Below are 13,273 nucleotides of genomic sequence, written 5' to 3'. Positions count from 1 at the left end.
CAATAAGCTGAGCTTCCAGCCTCAAGCTGATATAGCGTTTAAAATAGTCAAAGATATATGACATCATAATAGAAGACTAAGCTGCTTTCTGCCATGTCCAAACAATGAATCAAACAAAACTGTACTTTCTGTTCATGTCAATACATACTTTGACCTGGCAGGTCCTGGAAGCAAGAGGAGGATAAGAAAAATGGACTGCAATGTTTAATTAACTACTACACAGATGTAGCTTTGTCTGCTATATCTGTGTATGATCTTTGTGTTCTGACTGAACACAAACACAGACAGATGGCTCTTAAGAAACGTTTTGAATGATAGATATTTAATCCGATGATAAGCAATCTAGGATGTTTTTCCTCACACACCAGTAATATTTATACAAATTTCTGCAATGACAAAATTATTGATTGCACAGGGTAGGAACCTTGTCATCACTGTCCAAGAATCAAAATCAGCTTTAATTCCAGGTATACTTACACATAAGGAATTTGTCTTGGTGACAGGAGCTTCCAGTGCACAACAATACAATACAAGAACATGGAAAGTGACACTTTGGAAATTATGACACCATCTTTTGTTAGAAATGTCCTTGACAGGAGTCATGTTGATAGCCTCTGTAAAGATGGCTTATTTCGTCTTCTTGAACACTAGAGGGAGACTTTTCCATTAGGAAATTCTATGGCTGACTGTTGCTTTATTTCATTGTTTTTTTTTTTTTTTTTTACCCCCCTTCCAAAATAGTAATTAAAACTTTTTTTTAAATAAAATTGGGATTTTTGTCTTATTTATTTTAAAATGGGAAGAAATTTAGCAGATTTGCAGTTTTAGAAGACTTATTGGACATCTTAAAGTTATGTAGAAGTCATGTAAATTTCCATAGTAAATATCAATTATTGTAGTTATGCTAGATTGATCCTCACATGACCTGAGCAGAATAAAAAATGTCTTCATGGGGTGGCCTACCACCACATACACATTGACATATTAACAAACACTGATGAAAAAAAAGGGCATCTATCCACTGCATTTTAATCTTTTCGGGAAATACAAAATTATTAAAACAAAGTATTATGTCTTTACAAGAACATTTAGTAAACAAGTGTTGATACTAATTGTCTTCTTAGTATCCAGAAGCACACATGCTTACCTCAGTTTGAGAAGTGCCTGCAAACCGCAACAACAAACAATTCTGCCTAGATATCTTCACAACCAACAAATGATCTCTGCCAATGAGGTTTACCTGCTTACACTTTATTTAGCGTTACTCCATCAGAGCTCATTGCTTGATTTTCTACACCACCTTCCACAACTGTAAATACACCTTCAGTGACATTTTGACAAGTTTTTATCCTCCCCCAGTTTAAATGGCATTTTCATTTGGTTAAAATGCATGTTCAATCATCCAAAGGCAATTTGTGTTGGAGCCCCAGATGTATTTTCTTATGCCTAATATCCTTTTCCTCCTAATGGATCTGATTTAAGTGCACTGTCTTTCATAATTGTAAAGAGAAAAAGATATATGCTTCCAGTCTCATTTGCTGTGTTCGTGAGAGCTCTCCAAAATCATCAGAGACTTTTGGTATTCCTCTTCAGATGCATTTATTTAATATGGCTTTATATGCTAAAATGTTTAATACAATAGTTAGCACAAACTAACAATGCAATACGCATTTATAAATGTTAATTTCTACATATACATTTTAACATTGCATAGTCCTTCAGGGTGCTACAGAAACAACATAGGAAATACAATTCTGTGTACTGTGAATTCAATAGAATACAGATCAATACAATGCTACAATACAAAACATAGTTCAAAAACCAGTTAGACGGAAAGCCACTACAATCTGTGTTGAACAGAACTGTAGCTTTTAAGCAACGGGTGAGCAGTGCAAACCACAGACTGGTAACATCAGAAAAATGTTATTGTTTATGTTGATGTTTGTTTATTCAAAATTAGCAGAGCTCCCTGATGGAATGTTTGTAAAGTGCCAGATGACCCCTCAGCACCCGACATTAAATAGATCCTCATTAGCATCACCTTTAACAAGAGAGAATGTTTGGCCTGTTGGCCGGCACAGTTGTTTACTCATCACAATATACATTAGAGAAAGCAAATAAGCTTTTCAACTAGCGGTTGTATAAGTAAAAATATCACAACCCTCGCATTTGTTCAATGAATGAAAACACTGCCTTTGTGTGCCATTTAAGTTAGATATTGTGTTTCATGTTTTTTTTTTTTACTTTATTTTGTCCTTGTGAAATATCAGCCATTTTCTTGGCAAGCTTCAGAGAGACTGAAATGTGTATGCCCAAGGAAATGCCGCCTTTCTTTTGTGCCTGTCATTTACCACAGGGAACAACTTCTCTTTTAATCCACCTTTGTTGATGTCAGAAGGGATTGAGATGAATGAAACTGAAACTGACTCTGGCATAAATAAATGAAAGCTCATCTGGGTCTGGTGGAACACTTACAATGCACAGGATCAAGGGAGAGAGACCTGATTCTGTTAGCTGTTTCTGCAGTCTTAGTATCTTAAAATTCAATCTTGCTGTTATTCAGTGTCATGAACATAAAGATTATGTTACCGAATACATATCACGTGTCCCATTAGATGGATCAATTGTTTTGATTTCTGAATTCATAAACAAGACTCAGCTACAGTATGTTTGTGTTTGTGTATGATGTGTCTATGAGAGGTACATTTCCTCATCAAAATTGGCAACAATAGAGCGCAACTCTCTAGTTCCAAAAGTAAAAATCCCAAAATTTGTTTTTCATTGGGGAATTGATTATTAAAAATAACTTTACCACATCTTTAAAAATGAGATTTTGTGAGCCATCAGTCTGCGTTATTTCAACTTCATTTAAAAGGTTCTGTGACCTATATGAGAGTAGAGTGTTGATATCCTTTGAAAATTTGGTTCAAATGTTTGGTTTTTAGGTATTTACAACTGCAGCACCTGCTCTGTACTGTTTTTGGGAGTAGCACCCCCCCCCCCCCAAATCGGCAGATACTCTGGGAGTGGTGATTATAGCTTTTGGAAAAAGTCATGAGGCATCAGTGTATTACTCCCTGCTAATTCAGAGTCTAGGGGACAGAGTTTTAACATCTATCAAGAGATTATGGGAGAAAGATTTCAAATTGGTATTGGAGGAGGGAGTGTGGTCTAGGATTCAAAAAAATGTAAAATCTGAATCTAGAGATGCAAGGGTGCGCCTTATGCATTTCAAGATTTTACATTGAGTCTATTGGACACCCCCTAGATTGTATAGGCTTGGTATTAAAGACACACCCACCTGCTGGTGATGCCAATCAGAAGATGGATACACAACCCATGTTTTTTTGTGGTGTGCTAAGATCCAAGAATTTTGGTTGAATGTTCAGAGTTTTATGTGTGACGTGTTTGGCACTCATATTTCATTTTGCCACAGACTCTGTATTTTAGGCGATGGGGCGGTCATCAATATAGGGATAAACACATAACAAATTGGGTCCTGACCGTGTTATGATCAGCAGACAGACTGTATTAAGGGGATGGAAGTCGGCTGGAGCACCCTCGTTTTGGGAGTGGTGCACGGAAATGGACGTGAAAGATTGCCAGGTGTGCCTTGGAAAATTATCAAATTCCACAAAATAAATAAATGCATGAAAAAAAAAGTATAATAATTTCAGAGAAATTCGCCGTTTTGAAACCATAATCGGTCACTTTTGTGTTTGTGAAGTGCAATGATTAATGTGCAAAAGTGAATGATATTTATACGCATTAAGGGTCTTTCATCTGACTTACGTCAGCGCGGCAAAATACACTGAAGTCTATGAAGTGACGTCACACCAAAGTGTTTTCACACACATATTTTTGCTTCACCAATAATGTCTTTGAGTGTACTAAGCAACAACAAATGTTTAAAAACTGCAAAAAATTGTGAAGAGACGTTGAATGTCTCATAATTTATTTTAATTAAATATTACCTTATCTTTGAGACCTCAGTTATTGAACTAATTAAAATTCACCTAGAAAACGCTTAGACCTAAACATAAACGAGTCCTTTTATTACTGTCTGCTATCAAAAAAATTGCAAGCTTTTTCTCTCTCTTCCAAATACATGTTTTCAATGTTTATTGTGAACAGCTGCCTCTTTTTTGTGGCAAACTCATAAAACGCTCTGTGACGCTTTCTGCAACTGTTGTCATGTGGAGGACGATGTGGCGCTTGACGCTGAGTTCAGCCTCCAGAACCAAATTAAAACTGCCGAGAGAAGTCGTCTGTCCGAGGCAAAGATGTAAAATCTAATGACAATTGTCTCAGCATCAGTCTCTCTTGATGCGTTTGATTACGCACAGGCAAGTTTAAGTTGATGCGGACCAGGGGGAAGGTTTGAGTTGTCGATTGAGTTCTGTGCAGTTCATTTTTTATGTGTTTTGTTCATTTTTTAATTGTATTTGTTTTTTGTAATGTGTTGTTCATACGTCGTGTTTTAGTGGCCTCCGCTGTCACTGCGGGGGGAAAACATTAATCTGCTTCGTGTGGTGTCTCTGTTGTTCATCTGTTCTCTTCATAAATAAATAAATGCATAATCTGCTATAGGCTCGTCCTGTAAATTCATGATTAAAAATGAAAATGTGAACGAAAATAAAAGCTATTAAATGTCGTATTATCACTAAAATATGAAATTTAAAATGACGGGTAATAATAGATTATGATGGAATTTTTTATAATAATTTTTTTTTTTAATAAAAGAGAAGTTAATGATGTTAATGGGAAATGGGACAGCGAATTGCCGTTTTTGGGGGCTTTCGGGGAGGAGCATTGGAGAAGGAAGCATAGTTTTAAATGTGTTTGATTATTATTATATATATACTTTGTGTGTGTGTGTGTGTGTGTGTGTGTGTGTATATACATATGTGACCACAGGGATAATTGTTGAGGGTCAGGGTGGGGTAATAGTTTAATAGTAATAATATTTAATAGTATATATATATATATATATATACAGTATATTTATTTTATCAAGGTGTTTTACCAGTGCCCAAATGTAACTTTTCCCCCATCTGCTGCCTCCGACATCACTTACGTACCGGCAGGATCGCTATAGTGAAGATTATGTAAAAAAAAAAAAGGGCTGACGAGAAAACATGACTTCAATCATGTACTTCTGGGGGGTCCTGTGCCAGCTGAGCAACTTCTGTTGAGAAGAATGGGAGTGCTACCAAATACCTTTTTTGAGAGCTATTCATTCTACCTCAGATTGTGCATCAGTGTTCCAGTGTTGTATTTTAGAACAGTGTGTTCTGTGTGAACAAAGTATCAGGCAGATGTACCAATCAACACTTCGTCATCAAAGAGAATTCAGTACTGTGCATTCACTCCAGCCTGCCTTGAGTCAAATGTTATTATGGGCAGACACATTGAAGAGCAGAAAAGGTGAGAATTAGGCACAACTACCAACAAATAAAACAATGACACAACTCTTACTGGCCCTCAATAACAGGGCCCTGTGTATTGATATGGTGAAAAATGGTGATCTATTTTAAGGCATTTACAGTTTAGCCCAAGAGTGATGCAAATGTATGTTTTATAACTTTTGTTGTTGTTTTATAAAGGAAGCGTTACTGATTTCATGGCATGTGAGATGTGCTTTTAGTGTTTGTATGCTTGTCATAAATGTCTACAACAATTAATGTGTGCATCACATTTAACAACGTGATCAAATCAAATCTTTCTCTTTCCTAGTTTACCCCTTGTTTTTTTTTAGCATAATTCTCAGTTTGAGGTAAAGCTGCAATTCTTGTGCTACCAATCTCTTGTCCACCCCACTGCAATATTACTGTTTGACCAAATTAAGGCCCGCTTACACCTGCTGTCAACATCCGTATCTGTGATTAAGTCATAAGTGTTCAACTGAGATAAATTGCTGTTTACACCTAGTTTTTTTTTTCTCAAATGTTTCTCCTGTGACCAGATTTTCTGCACCTTTGTCTAATGCTTAAGAGAGAATGAATGCTTAAATACACAGTTTCATGCATACTGTTGCAAAATCATGTCTGGAGAATGCACATGTATACAAGGTATATGCATGAACACTGTTGCAGGGTTGCATATGATTGCCTTCCAAATACATAACTATCCTGTTGGCCTTATTGACCCTGCCCTAACCATGTCAACAAGAAGCTGGATAGAAATACATACAACATTGCATAATGTGTTCTCTACATATACATGGATTATAATCTCACCACAAGTGATCAGGAATGCTTATTGTTCTTTTTGAGTGACAATTAAGGCTTTTAATTTTTTTTTTTTGATTGGACTGTTGTTTTATTTTAAAGCTATACAGTGCATAGCTAGCAAAGCATAAACCCTTGCATAAATACAGCTAATTGTTAGTGCTTGCCGTTTTGGTAATATTAATTTATGTATATATACACATTTTTACACTGTGCAAATAGCTTGTATTTGACCAAAATTCCATTAACTTCAGCAAGTTAATTGAGTGATATGTATTTTAGTGTCAAAATAAAAGTTACTCAAGAAATATTGATGAATGAAAATGGCATTGTCCTGTCCATGTTTCCTGTTCTTTCCAGCAACAAAGCACCACTTCAGAAGTGGGAGGATAATTCAAATAACACACGAAGGCAGCATTAATACCAGGTGTAACAGGGTCCAAAGCAGTTGTGTAGTCTAGGGCAGTGTTTCCCAACCACTGGTGAAAGACTGTCAGGTGTGCCATGGAAAATTATCAAATTCCACAAAATAAATAAATGCATGAAAGAAAGAAAAATTTCAGGGATCCAAACTCCTCTCACATTTAGGAGTTTTGAAACCATAATCGGTCAATTTGTGTTTGTGAAGAGCAATGATTAATGTGCAAAAGTGACTAATTATACACCTTAAGGGTCTTTCTCATGACTTACGTCAGCGCGGCAGAATACACTGAAGTCTATGAAGTGACGTCACACCAAAATGTTTTTCACACAATTTTTGCTTGACCAATAATGTCTTTGAGTGTAGCCAACTAAGCAACAAGAAATGTTTACAAACTGCCAAAAATTGTGAAGAGACATTGAATGTCTCATAATTTATTTGAATTAAATACCTTATCGTTTACGAATATCAGAGACCCCAGTTATTGAACTAATTTAAATTCACCTAGAAAACAGTTCGACCTAAACATGAACGAGTTCTTTTATTACTTTCTGCTATCAAAGCAACTGCAAGCTTTTTTCTCTCCACCAAATACATGTTTATTGGGCACTCCCGCTTTTTTTATGTGGCAAACTCAAAAAAAAAAAAAAAAAAATATCACACCACAGTGATGCTTTCCAGATCAAGTAAGCTTTTGACCTGGAACTTTTTAACGTGATGCTGCAACACACACACACACACACACACACACACACACACACACACACACACACACACACACACACACACACACACACACACAGTTGTGTTTCCATGTTTTATGGGGACTTTCCATAGACATAATGGTTTTTATACTGTACAAACTTTATATTCTATCCCCTAAACCTAACCCTACCCCTAAACCTAACCCTCACAGAAAACATTCTGCATTTTTACATTTTCAAAAAACATCATTTAGTATGATTTATAAGCTGTTTTCCCCATGGGGACCGACAAAATGTCCCCACAAGGTCAAAAATTTCGGGTTTTACTATCCTTATGGGGACATTTGGTCCCCACAAAGTGATAAATACACGCTCACACACACACACACACACACACACACACACACACAAAACCTCTTTCTCAAGAGAGTCCTGGCCAAGAGGCAGCAAAAACACAATCAATTACATTTATAAAGGTTATACAACACAAATAATTAAAAACGTTTACAATTTAAACAGGTCATTTCAGGTTCTCTCAATCTGGACTTAAAAGCATTTAAGGAAATGAGTTCAGATAATTAAAAGTCTTTTTGCAAAAAGTTCCATGCACAAGGAGCGGAGTAGACAAAAGCCCTTTTCCCCAGTTCTGTTTGGGCAAATGGAACAAAGAGCAGCAAGTGATCATTTGATCGCAATGAATAAGAACCAACACTTCTCCATGTGATTAAACTACTGATGTAGGATGGCAACAGACCAAGCATGGCCTTATAGATAAAAATATGCCAATGCCCTGATCTCCTGTTGGACAACGATGGCCATCCCTCTCTGGAATATAATTCACAATGATGGGTAAAATTTTTACAATTCGTAATAAATCTCAGAGATGCATGATAAACAGTGTCAATCTTATGCAGACATTGTGCTGAAGCGGTCCTATACACCAGGTCACCATAATCTAAGACAGATAAAAATGTTGCAGTGACTAGCTGCTTTTTTGCTTTATAAGAAAAACAAAATTTATTTCGAAAGAAAAAAGACAGTTTAAGTTTGAGTTTCTTCGCAAGGTTGTCTATATGAGGTTTAAAAGTGAGAGCTTCATCAAGCCAAATGCCAAGTACTTATAAAAATGAACCACCTCTATGACACTTCCAGTCAAAGTGAACACAGAAGGAGGAACTTTATAAACCTTCTTAGTATTACTAAACAGCATCAGCTTGGTCTTATCAGCATTGAGAACCAGTTTAAGCTGCATAAGCATGTGTTGAACCACATCAAAAGCTTTCTGCAAAGACTCAACCGCTTTAGCTGGGGACGATCCAAAACAAATATATATATATATATATATATATATATATATATATATATATATATAAATAATATTTTCCGTTTCAGTAAGGGGCGGGACTTTTCCATCATCTGATGTACAAGCACCCCTGGAGTAACTATAATTTGCATTATAAATGTGTTTCCCTGCTAATCTTAAAATTGTATATACTGTATATTCATTTAAATTTAACTTTAAAATACTGCATGTTATTGCACCATTGCTAGTTATTGATGCTCTTTTTGGTGCCTTTTACTGCTGTCTGTGTTGCCTTTTTCAAGTGTTATCAAATCAATTTATATTTCTAAATTGGAATTTATTACAAGATAACACATGAACATTACTATACTCATATTAGCTACACTGCTTATTATTGCGTATTATTAATAATTTTATTTTATTAGTTAGAGTAATAATAATGTATTAATAATTTACATAGTAGCCTAATAAAAGGAACATTAATGACACCTATTAATTTAAATACATGTTTAACATCAAGTTATGGTTCTAGGCACTGTACTCTAAACCATGCCAGCAAGAAACTTACCATGATATACATTTTGTAAGTTTATGTGGGACTATAATTGTCTTTAATAAATTCACAGTATGCCCACCTCATCAGACACTACTACACCACTGGCCCAGAGCCATATAGAGAGAGAGTTGCGACAACTCCATTGACTCCAATGGAACGTTTTTTTTACAGCAATGGCGGCTCGTGGAGCCTCTCAATAGTTCCCTGAAGTAGCAGCAAACACATGCCGCGCCGTAGAGATGAAGCAGAACAAACCGTTTGCGACGCACTTTTAAAAGGTGAGACGTTTAAAGAATAATATTATCTTATTCTGTATATTATCAGTACATCTAAATAAAAATAACTTGTAAATTAAAACCTTTATAGTTGAGTATTACTCATTAAATTAGGAGATAAGGGATGTTATCGGATAACTAACAGATTAGGCAAGGATTGGAGCTGGATAAAGTTAGTAACGAACACCCTATTAATTGTAAAATCTTTGCAAATACCTCACACATTTTTTTGTTGTTGTAATTTTTATTTATATTTATATTTAGATTGCTCCTGCTGACTTGAGCCAACCATTTTTTTCTCCTCTCCATGTCAGTGGGGAAGCCATACATTCACACCTTTCTCTGAGCGATTGGAGCATCCCCATGCAGCACAGCAAACCATGGTGAAGACTATGCAACGACAACATGAAAGAAAGGACACATACAAAATGCTTGGCATGCTGTAAATAGTTATTGCGTTTATTTGAATAAAAATACAAAAAAAAGTAATATCGTAATATATTATTACAATTTAAAATAACTGTTTTCTATTTTAATGTATTTTAAAATGTAATTTACTCCTGTGATGCCAAGCTGAAATTTCAGCCTCATTACTTTTGAACGGCAGTTTATATACGAGTATGCTTAAGTTGTTTTAAAGCTGAATATATTGTGTATATGAATAAGTATTGTAAGAATTATACATTTATAATACATAAATAATTATATTACTATATATAGAATTGTAAGAATTGTAAACAATAAGCTTCATTTCACTAAATTTTACATTTACGTAACTGCTGCTAATAGTTAATAGTTCATTGACCCATTGTGCGGTGCTGAGCTGGAAATCACCTGTCACCAGCCTGTCTCTGTACTATCTGAAAAGTCATAAATATGACATTAGTTACCATGAGATTAGTGAAAACAATGAACATGAGGTAACATAAAAAGGCAACAGAAACCCTAGCCTGAAATAAGTTGAGGCAAATAACGGTAAGCGAACACTAATCCTCAAATATTAGCTGATTTGATCTTTAAAAAACAACATCGCTGTAACAACATACTCCTGCTACATACATATGTCGGTGTGTTACATAAATATATAAAATAAATACATTTATTGACTACTAATTACCAGAAATCGCAGTTATGTCACTCGACTCTAACAGTTTAGAATGACCGCAAAAGCACTTCCTGGAACTATCTGAAGTCTACGTGAATCACGTGATGATCAAGCATTTAGAACTTCCGTTGTCGCAACTCTCTCTCTATATGGCTCTGCACTGGCCCAAAGCAGCCTGAAAAACAGCCAGTACTGTCAAACTATTTCATAACAAGAGAGCAATTTATGTATAGATTCTATTTACACCATACAATAATGACTCTTATTATTTATGTCATCTTTTTGTTGCTTCTTGAATTGTTGGTGTCATATAGAAGTTGCAAGGTTCACTAAGAGAAATAATTGCTATTTTGTTTCTGTAAAGCATACACCAGCACAGCCATTTCCAGAGAGTCAGCACTTGAAATGTACTTCGTACTCTACAGTGTTTCTAAGTGGAAGGCTAATGCAAAGCCCATGTATTTCTTTAAGGCCTTTGAATGAAAGAGTACATACATGAATAATTTGTGAGGTTATAAGCTGCAGAGATTGCCTGAGGAGATAGGAGGGGGAAACAGAGCCACAAGATTGAAGAGGAAGAACTCTGGGCCATGTGATTATGAAGGGGAAGAGCATTGGGGTTAGGGCCAGGGGTGTTTCTAGGGTCAGTGGAAATTCAGGATACGCATGGCCACCTTTGATAAAATATAGATATATAAAACACTTTATAATAAAAGTTTAAAATGTTACATCTGTGAGGTGTCATTTATGTAAGACATTTTTAAATATTACTGAAACTAAAAATAAAATGTCCTACTCACTTTTGTCGCAGATATGCTGCTCAAAGACCAGAAATGGCATGCTTTTAAAACTGTATTTTAAAACTTGGTTTAAAAAACACTATTATGTCCCATTTGCCTTTCCGTAGTTCACGCATATTGTGTACATTTTACAGTTTTATTGTTTATTAATTAGTCTGGTGTTTTTAACTTAGTTTCAAACTTCATGTCTTTTCTTTTTCCTTCTTTCTTCATCTTTTTTACTGGTTATTGAATGCAAAATATGATTAAATTCTGTTTGACTTTCTGCCTTTCATTAAATGCTTTGTCACTGGCTCATGCAATCAAACCTGAAGCAACAAACCAGTGGCCATAGCACAACATTTGCATTTCCTGTGGCCAGGCTTTGTGAGGATCTGGGGCTATTTTCTTGTTTTTCATTAAAAAAAAAAAATTACTTTGAGCTCATGAGCAGATTAAAATGCAGAAGTAAAAATAAATAAATACATTTCATGACAAACATTATGATGGGCATTAGACTGATTGCTTGATTTTGTGTTCACTTCTGAACAGGGTTGCTGGGTGATTTTTAGCTGAGCTAATGAAAATTCTACTTTACTGTAGTTGTTGTAGGTGCGTCTTTAGTATATAAACCAGTTAAAAGGTGGTTCTTTGGTTTTTGGTAGGGGTGGGCATTATACTGTAAACAAATGCATAATATATTAAGGTCATTTTATATCAGAATGAAGGTATACATCACAATATAAATATTTTAGCAGCAAATTCAACCCAAAAAGTTAACAAATTATTATCTTCTTTTTTGACAGTGCAGTGAATTAAATACTTTACAATTGAAAGGTACTTTATCTCATTTTATTATTTTATTTCATTACATGATGTGCACAAGCCAAAAAAAAAAGAAGAGAAAAGATTATTCATAACAAACAAGACATTAAAACTAAATAGCTAACATTATAATTGAAAAAAGTTGTTCAGACTGGAAGCACCCATCTGTGACACAGTTTACAGTGTGTGCTATAGTTTTCTGCTGTCAGATTTGTTAAAATCATGCCACGGTTATACAGTGTCTCTGTGACTTCCTTGTCAGATTTTTAGCAATTTTAAAGCGTACATTTCTCTTGTGAGTCAACCAGTAATCTCAGTTGAACCCAGCAAATTCAAGTCAGTTATCTTACTACTTTATGAACCTGTAGACAACGTCAAAAAACATTCTGTATTCACAAATTGTCTTAGCCTTTTCAACATTAATCAATGCAAATTCACATCTTTTGTAATATGTAGAGATACAGGGAGATGGTATTCAGGGAAAGTCACCTGAACATCTGAAAGAGATCTTTTGTACTCTCATAGTCTGTATCTCCAAAGACAGCACATGCATAAGAGCGTGAAATCAAAGCTCATTCCCTCTCATCTTTTCTCAAGGCCCTGATCCCACAGCTTTTCAGTTTTTCTCTCACATACTGCCATGCGCCCCATCCCTCGCCCTCCCTGTCTTTCATTTCACTCATATATCTTATTTTCCACCTATTCTCTTTCCATTCCACATTTGCTTTATATCCTTCCAGACAGAACCATAATAGCATTTATAGGTAATCTGCTATATTGAACCCTATTTAGTACAATATTTGGTGCATTAATATATGCTTTTTATTTTTAAACAGTAAGAGTGCCTGTGTCTGAATGCTGTCTGATATACACCAATCACTGCTCATGTAACTGAAATTTCAAGGGCAGAATGTGGTAATATTTCCGAAAGCCAATACTGCTTGCATAATGTTCTGCTGTCTCCAGCTTGTATTTACAGACAGTCTAAAAAAAGAACTCCTTTTCACACATTTCTCTTCACACCTGCTTCTACACATTAACACAGGCCATTAGCACTTAAATTTCTTCTCTATTT

The sequence above is a fragment of the Xyrauchen texanus genome, chromosome 18 (genome assembly GCF_025860055.1).
Source record: "Xyrauchen texanus isolate HMW12.3.18 chromosome 18, RBS_HiC_50CHRs, whole genome shotgun sequence".
Taxonomy (NCBI): Eukaryota; Metazoa; Chordata; class Actinopteri; order Cypriniformes; family Catostomidae; genus Xyrauchen; species Xyrauchen texanus.
This window is presented reverse-complemented; position numbering follows the sequence as displayed.